At 39.1% G+C, this 9,507-nt stretch overlaps 1 non-coding gene across 1 annotated transcript; it reads left to right on the top strand.

Moving 5' to 3' along the window:
* Positions 1 to 2,059: 2,059 nt before the first annotated feature.
* Positions 2,060 to 2,161, top strand: LOC118652278. Its single transcript, XR_004966538.1, has one exon. It is a non-coding gene; the product is annotated as a U6 spliceosomal RNA (small nuclear RNA).
* Positions 2,162 to 9,507: the final 7,346 nt, after the last annotated feature.

The raw sequence follows: 9,507 nt of genomic DNA, 5'->3' as shown, positions 1-9,507 counted from the left end.
GAAACCTCCAACCCAGTTCTGATTTGCAATTCTTCCCCACTTTGGGTTTGTGCTTAGCTGATGGTGTGGGAAGGTTTTGGGAATGCAAATCCAGGTGGCCCTTTGTTGGGGGTGGTGCAGATCCTCAGCAGGGTAGCTAGCTGCTTGCTTTTTGGCTTGGTGGTGCCCTGTCAGAGATCCTGAAGCAAGGCTTGCAAGTGCATGCCTCCCTCTAGCTCTGCAGCTGCCTGCTGCCTGAGACCTGACTATGGCACCTTCTATTGGGGATGGTGCCAGCTTAACCCAGGTGGAAGCGGGGAAGATTGGTTTGTGTTCCCTAACCATTCAGTTCAATGTTCATCTAAGACTGTCAATAGTTTCTTCAGAGAAAAAGAAGCTCAGCTCAGGTTCCTTTTGAGTACAGCCAAGAGTCCTTTATGCCAGACTCATGTTTGTCAGGGTGGTGTTGCCAGTATTTGGAGGACAGGCTTAGTACACTTTTCCCAGCTGGTTCTGTAAGAATAGAAGTACTGGGCCCTGGGAGATGGGGTCTGAGGGCAGTGTGGAATGTTAGCTCAGGACTGGGACCTCAGAAGCCTACCTTCCTGATCTCCAGCGCTATGCCACCCAGTTATTCTCCCTGTGGCTTCCATATGCCCCGAATTTCCTTCCCTCTACTAGAGCCGCACAAATAGAGATAAAAGTGACCTTTAAAGTACCCAAGAGCTAGTCCCTGTGTGTTAGCCTTTAAGGAGAATGCTGGGATACAAGCTGACTGCCTCCCCTATCCAGTGGACTAATTTTGCTGCCAAATGTTATGCTGGCTCTTCTTCCAGGCCTTGGTTTTCTGGGGGTCCCAGCATGGGATTGAGACCCCACTTTCCTCTGGGGGTCTTTTGCAGCCGCAACATTTCTCTGGCTATTCAGCCACAGCCCCTGGGTGTAGGGACCAACCCTCTCCACTTCTCTTATCAGTCTCTGTGTAGCTTCCCCTTTTCAATCCTTGGATATGATATTTGAGTTCAGGTGTCCTATTGTTAATTCAGGTTATTGCTCTAAATTTTAACTGTAGGTCCGGTTTGGCGCTGAGAAGAGGTGTGTGATGTTTTCACCTATCCGGCTACCATCTTCTCACCGCTAATCTCTACAATTAACTATTTTTATTTTTGAAAGTACATACTGCTCAAACCCTTCATCCCCCCTCACCCACCCCACTCCCCACATAACAGCTGTCAGACTGCTCTCTATCTATGAGTCTGTCTATATTTTGCTTGTTAGTTCATTTTGTTCATTAGATTCCACATATGAGTACAAACATATGGTACTTGTCTTTCTCTTATGGACAGACAACAGTATGGTGATTGTATGGGGTAGGTTGGAGTAATGGGAGGTGGAGGAGGGTATAGGGGAGATACGTGATGAACAGAGACTTGACTTGGGGTGGTGAACACAACAATACAGTGTGCAGATGATGTGTTGTAGAATTGTGCACCCAAAACCTGTATAATTTTATTAACCAACTAGAGGCCCAGTGCATGAAATTTGTGCACTGGGGGGTGGTGTCCCTCAGCCCAGCCTGCACCCTCTCCAATCTGGGACCCCTCGTGGGATGTCTGACTGCCAGTTGACATCCCTCTCACAATCCGGGACTGCTGGCTCCTAACTGCTTGCCTGCCTGCCTGCCTGATCGCCCCTAACTGCTTCTGCCTGACAGCCTGATCACTCCCTAACTGCTCGTCTGCTGGCCTGATTGACGCCTAACTGCTCCCCTGAAGGCCTGGTTGCCCCCAACTGCCCTCCCCTGATGGCTCCCAACTGCCTTCCCCTGCCGGCCTGATCGCACCCAACTGCCCTCCCCTGCTGGCCTGATGGCCCCCATCTGCCCTCCCCTGCTGGCCTGGTCACCCTGGTAGAAGCCATGCAGAGCAGCAGCTGGGAACCGCCCGCCCCGGCATGTCCAGGTTGTTGGCTCCATCCTGCATGAGGGAAGCAACTGATTAATGTTCCTCTCTCATATTAGTTTTTCTCTCTCTCCCTCTCTCTAAAAAAATCAATAAAAACATTTTAAAAATCATGTGGAATATTCACTTTGGTAGCACTTACACTAATATTGAAATGATACAGAGAAGATTAACATGGCTCCTGTGAAAGGATGACACCCAAATTCAAGGAGAAATCATGTGGGAAAACAAACATGCAAGAATAGACAGGACTACACTGAAAAGGAAAGACTAGCTCTATCAGACATACACTATGAAGTTTTCATAATTAAAACAGTATGGTATTAGTACATCTATAATAATAAAAGTGTAATATGCTAATTAGTACAGTTCTGACTTTTAGAAACCAGGGTAATGTTTCATAGGTCAAAAATATAAATAAATGATTCAAATCGAGAAGGGATAAACCAAAAATTCAATCCAAACAATAACAAATGTGTCTAACTCTATTAGGCTGAGGGACCCCTCCTGAGTGCACGAATTTTGTGCACCGGGCCTCTAGTACATAAATAATTGAATAACCAATAAATGGAAGAGAAGGAAAACTCTCTACTTTACAGTATAATTCTAATTAATAAATGCCAAAGAAATTATGAGAAAAAAACATCAGTTACTGATTAGTGGCCAATATAGCAAAAGAAACAACATACTCCTAAAGTATCTCTATGAAATACAAATTCAATACAAAGGAAAAAATAGTTACTTTAGAGTGGAGAAATCAAGCATACACTAATTTAATCAAGTTATTGAAATTAACATCTCCAATAATAAGATATTAACATCTTGGACTCCCTGATATGATATACTAAGACATAACATCACTTCTGTCATATTTTTACCATACTTATATAACATGAATTTAATCACTATGAATTTGATCACAATCTGGAACCTGGACTATTAAAATAGACATTAATGGGACAACTACAAAAAGATGAATAATGTCTGTAGATTAGTAATAGTATAGCATCATCATTGCTTCCCTTGATTTTGAAAAGCATACTTAAGTAAGATGTTAACATTTGGGGATATTGGATAAATGGTATATGAGAATTTTACAGTATATTTTGTGCAATTTTTATAATTCTTGTAGTCTCAAATTATTTTGAAGTAAAAAGTTTTAAAATAAAAAAATATTTTTAAAGAAGGAAAGGCATTTAAAAATCTTGTCATCCATGGTTACAAGCTTTTGTTTTAAAAGGGACAAGTTAAAAATAAAATAAAAAGATATTTTCTCAAAATAAAAAGATATTTTCTTTTCAAATGTTAAATATATTTTGCTTTATAAAAAGCTAAAAAGCATACATGGAAGATATATTTTTAATATAAATTTTTCCCAGATCAGTATGTATCCTCTCTCTGACTCCTTATTTTAATTTTCCAACTATTGCTCATGTTTTCAGAGGACATGATCCAAGTAATGAGGTAATACTTCTGTAAATTAACTCCTAGTGATACTTTTATCCCAGTGGGTGTTGAGCATCTTACAGTCTAATTTTATGTATATATTGTTCTAGGCAACAGATTTCAAGGAATTTCATTTCTACCCAAGCTCTTAGATGTAATTTAGAAGCAAAGAAGTTACTTGGCTCAGATGTAACAAGTACTCATGTGCAGTTATGAAGTTTTCTTCTATATTTTAAAAAGGAAGGTAGAGAAATGGAGGCCAAGGTAAAGAAAGGCCTGGCCACCCTGCTCTAGAAAGTTAGGCCACTTTTGCCAATCATAGGACTCTGTACTGATCTATAATTACTTCACAGTCTTCCTATCAAATGAACTATGTTGAAGCATTTTATTTCCTTAAAATATATTTATTTACAATACATAGCTAATTATAATGAATGTTGGGTTTGTTTGTTTTTTAATTCTGTTGTAATGAAATGTTTTTCTTTGGAGAATTAAGATGAAAATACAGTTAAGTCCCCTGATTTTGCCACCAGAGGGCATAAGATGTTAAGAAATACAGCAAACAAAGCCTTGCTTCTGAGACTCTGGGATTTCATGGTCTGAAATTTCTAGGTAACTATTTCCAGAAATGAACTCACTTGGAAGACAAATAAGATATATGCAATGAGGATAGGAAGAGGTTAGGAGTGGAACACTATCATTTTTTATAAGAATGAAATCCTTAACCATGTTCTCAAGAGTGCTCACCTACATACATCTATTAACTATACTATTGATTTAGGTTAAACATTCAATTAAACATTGAAATAGGTTGGCAATGATAAATTGTGATGTGTACCATGTTTCTTCAGCTGGTGACGTTTGAGAAAAATGTTGGCTGATTAATGCAATCTTGTCTAGAAAATAAGAAATGAGCTAGTTCAGAATCAATGAGGCCAGGGTGTTGAGTTCAATTTGTGTATGGATCAGTGAGCATCTCTCTAAATCAAGGCTACCCCCTCACTCTAACCAGCCAATGCACACTGTGAGTCACAGGGGGAATGGTGAGAGAGTGTAGATGCACAGGCATCAATCCGGATCCACACCACAGGACTGAATCAAAGTGATGTTAGGTCGATGAGATCTCCTCACAGACAGATGGTATTTTGACCTTGAGGTTAGAAATGACTTGGAGTAAAATAAATCAAACTTCTCCTGTTCCCCCCACCATCATTCCCTCAGCTACTCCTTCCTCACCTAAACCCCAACCCTTATTTTTCCCTCTGATAGAGTACAGATATGGAAGGGGTGGTGAATTACTAGATGTTAATGGTTTAAAGACATTTCAATTCTGCCAATACTTTTGCTGAAACAGCTAAATGGGCAGGTGATATTAGGCTGGGGCTAGAACACAACTGGTCTACTGCCATCCTCTGCATGAGATGGCAGCTTACCCATTACGTTGAGTTCCTTTCTTCCCATTGCATCGACATCCCTCGTACCATTTTCACAGATGAGGAATTTGGAAGAAAACCGTACACATTAGTTGTAATCAATATGTTATTTCTATATCACAAACAGTCCTTGTTGATTTGAGGATGATCATGAACAATACTGCATTTTTACAGCTGGACATACAAGTGCACCACATGTTTTTCCACATGGCTTCCAAGTCTCTCTGAGCAGGTGAAAGCAGACTAGAGAACTGCACCATCTTGACCGTTCAGTTCAGAATACCATGTAATAATTCTCAATCTAAGGGCTCAGGATCAGGAAGGAGGATGAGCATTATTTAGAATGTTTATTTACATTATTTTAATATGTTTACAATGATTGCAATGTTTCTTGGTTACCTTTTCAGAATAAGACCAGAAATAACTGTATTATATAAATGTTCTGAATTATCTTAAAATTATTAAAGTCTGTTTTTGCTTACTATAGCTCATTGTTTTATTTCTACTTCCTCATACTCCAGCTTTCTAATCACTTTTATTATTAGTTTTCCTCCTTAGATATGGGTGTTGTTGAGCACCGGTTCTGTCTAATTGATACGTGAAAATCATCAGTGAATCTGCCAATTCTGACTGTTCATGTTGCTGTAGTTCCTTTGGAAGCCAAATTTTTCTTTAATGGAATTGAGTGGGTTTCAGAAGCAAAACCTGCCTGCATCACATTTTGGCCACCCAGGATCTGCTGAGTGTTGGTCCATTGATGTTGACCCCATATTTTTGTATTGATCATAAAAAATTTCAAAGAAGAGTTCAGTGTTCCCACTATCAGTGCCAGAGCTCTAGGAGGAAAGGGCCATATTGAAGTGACAGAAAAAAAGACCACACCATGAGCTTAGCTGAGTTCACTTTCCCATCCCAGTCACTCCTTTGTATGTCCACGTGCCCCAAGAGGATCCGCCTTCACATTCTCCCCTTTCTGTAAAAGTCAGATCGATTTCCAAACTTGAACTTCTCCCTTGCTCTGATGCGCACAGAGGATTATTTGAGATTATTTAGGTTACATGCAGCAACAGTTTGTAGGGCAGCCAGTCTTTGGTGACATCTGAGAACAGGAGGCTAGGTTATGCTGGAAAATGCCCTACCCTCAGGATACAATTGAGATTGAGGTCACACTCCTCACACCAGGGTAAGCTTGGATAGGTCCCTTGGGTAGCCTGGGTGGAAACTTCAAATACTACTTAGATATATGAAGAAAGCTTCTTTATCTTCCATAATGGATTTCCTCTTTCTCATACACTGGGTAGCAGGAGGTAGAAAGCACTCTTCTAAATTTGTCAATATTAGGTATTAAAGTCTCTTCTCTTTTAATTGGCCTCCTCCATGATGCATTTTCTTTTGGACAAATGCTGAATCTCTCCAGCTTCCTCTCTCTTCTCCTGCTCTTTCCAAAGATGAGGGAGGCTTGGGCTGATGTGATTGCAGGGCTTGAGGGTGAGGTATGCCAGAGCCCCCTACTTCCTCAGTGAATGGTCTGGTCCCTTCCCACCTGATGTGTCAGGAGTCCACAATGGTCTTGGAGCATTTTGCTGGCACACATTCTAGTCCTAACCAGTGGACTACAAAAGGAGAAAGGACAGAGAATTGGAGAAGTATGTTTTCAGTTCATGTGTCTGTGTCCATGGATGAAGCATATATGCATGTAAGTTCTTTGGTTAATCACTGCTCACCCCTCCTTCCCCCTTCCCTCTGAGATTCATCAGTCTGTCCCATGCTTCTGTGTTTGCCTTCCTACATTGCAGTCTCTTTGAGCATCTTCAGGATTCTGCTAGTTCTCTGGTCTTCCAAGTAGCAATACATCCACTCACTGAGATAGAACCCCCAGGAGTCAGAGTTCTGCCTCATTCATCTGTCCCCTTGCCAAGGCCACCTCTTCTACTCCATCGCCTCACATGTTGACTAAGAGTCTTCAGATTATGGCCCTTTCCTCCCAGAGATCCAGCACTGATAGGAAGAACTGAACTCTTCTTTGAACTTTCTGAGTAGAACGCATGAACTGAAAACCCACTTCTCTAATTTTTCTCCTTTTGTAGTCCACTGGCATAGGAGGGTAAACATCCCACTTCTTTTTAATACCTGTAGGGACTTCCTTTTATATCCTCTTTATATGTCCTTTCTTTACATCCTTTCTGAGGTAGTATTTTGTAGCCTCTTTTCCTAAAGCCACAGTGGTGGACAGATTGCAGAGAGAAAAGTTTAGACTTTCCAGTGTTATAGTAACCTTTAACCACCAAGAAAAGAAATATATATTGTCTCAGGCCAGCTAAAGTTGTAGATTCCAGGTAACTGATCAGTTAATTCTTAGTTAGGATCTGGGTCCTGGTTGAAACTTCTAGAGTGATTTAAACTTCATCCAATAACCATCTTTCTGCATTCCCAACCCCCCTCCCTCTTTTAAAATCACTTATTTCAATTTTTTTTTAAGCCCACACATTTCACAATTTAGTTTCTTGCAATGTTTTTCTGAAATAATACACTTTTTAAAAATTTATCTTTATTATTGAAAGTATTACAGATATCACCTTCTTATCCCCACCCATCCTCACCCCAGACCTTCACCGCCTTATTGTCTGTGTTCATGGGTTATGCATATATGCATACAAGTTCTTTGGTTAATCTCTTCCCACCCACCCCCTTCTCAGATTCACCAGTCTATTCCATGGTTCTATGTCTCTGGATCTACTTTGCTCATTAGTTTATTTTGTTCATTAAATTCCACATATGAGTGATATCAAGTGATGCTTGTCTTTCTCTGACTGGCTTATTTCACTTAGCATAATACTCTCCAGGTCTCTCCATGCTGTCTCAAAGAGTAAGAGATACTTCTTTTTTACATCTGCATAGTACTCCATGGTGTAAATGTGCCGCAGCTTTTTTTATCCACTCATCTACTGATGGGCACTTGGGCTATTTCCGAATCTTAGCTATTGTAAACAGTGCTGCTATGAAGATAGGCATGCCTATATTCTTTCTGACTGGTGTTTCAGGATTCTTGGGAGATAGTCCTAGAAGTGGGATCACTGAGTCAAATGACAGTTGTATATTTAATTTTTTGAGAAAACTCTATACTGTTTTTCATAGTGGCTGCACCAGTTTGCAGCTGTGTAAACAATCTCTTCAATAAATGGTGTTGGGAAAATTGGACAGGTACATGCAAAAACGAAAACTAGACCACCAAATTATACCATACACAAGAATAAACTCAAAATAGATAAAAGGCTTAAATGTAAGTTGTGAAACCATAGGCAGCAAAATCTCAGACATCTCTCATAGCAATATGTTTATCAATACATCTCTTAGGGCAAGGGAAACAAAGGAGAAAATAAACAAATAGGACTGCATCAAAATAAAAAGCTTCTGCACAGCAAAAGAAACCATCAACAAAATGAAAAGGAAGCCTATGGTATGTGAGAACATATTTGCCAATGATACATCTGATAAAGAGTTTATTTCCAAAATATATAAAGATCTCATACAACTTAACAAAAGGAAGACAAACAATCCAATTGAAAAATCAGCAAAAGATCTAAATAAAGACTTCTCCAAAGAGAATATACAAAATGGCCAAGAAACATATGAAGAGCTATTCAGTCACTAATCATCAGAGAGAAGATACATATTAAAATGACAATGAGGCATCATCTCACACCAGCCAAAATGGCTACCGTCAACAAATCAATTAACGACAAGCGCTGGTGAGGATGTAGAGAAGAGGGAAGTCTAGTACACTAAAGTGATACATTCTTAAAGGTTTATTTGACTAGCAAGACATACTGATGTCCTTTTATTATTGTAAATAATGTGGCATGATTTGTTAGCATTAGAATCTGTGATGCCTTGTTAGTATCTCTGGATAATTAGTCCAATCACCCAAGAGGTTTTGTTTCCTAGATGAGAGATTGAGTTTATTCTTGGGTAATGTGGTGAATCTATCTTCTTTCAACACATTATTTCCTACACTACTGATCACAATCTTTCTTAATCTTAGTATATTTTTTTACGTTTTCAGAACTCCTGGGATTGATTACTCATAATTCTCTTTACCATGACTACATATAGAGGTGAAGAAAAGTGTACATCTATGTTTTATAGAGGGCCACATATCTAATAGAAGAAACAGAACTCACATGTCATCACCACAATTCTCTTAATACTAATAGAAATCAAGCATATCTAGTTATGTACAACTTTATTTTGTAAGATAATTTCTTTTGTGAACTTTACCTTTTCTCATTTTGAATATCATTATGGATTTATGGAATTATAAACTCAACTTGCTTATGAGTAATTATTCTTTAATGCTCCAAGTTGGATAGTGGAAATACCTCAAAGCTGACTCCACTGTCCTTTCAGCTTTACCCCCGGTATTTTAAAGCATCCTTGCATTCACACAAGAGTAAAATGATCACCTAGTCTTCCAAGAGCTCTGATTCCTGTTCCTGAAGAGTTAGAAGAAAGAGCAAAGTTCAAGACATTAGAGAACTCATTTGACATTGGTTTATTGCTCAACCTCTTTAGTGATAGAACATGTTTAATTGTACACATTTAAATTTTTAGCTTAGCTTTGATTTTCTAAATTCATTTTATTTTCTCCTAAAGTATTTTTTGTACAATATACTTAAATCAAAAGTGAT

This window comes from Myotis myotis, unplaced genomic scaffold, assembly GCF_014108235.1.
Source record: "Myotis myotis isolate mMyoMyo1 unplaced genomic scaffold, mMyoMyo1.p scaffold_m19_p_3, whole genome shotgun sequence".
Taxonomy (NCBI): Eukaryota; Metazoa; Chordata; class Mammalia; order Chiroptera; family Vespertilionidae; genus Myotis; species Myotis myotis.
This window is presented reverse-complemented; position numbering and strand designations above follow the sequence as displayed.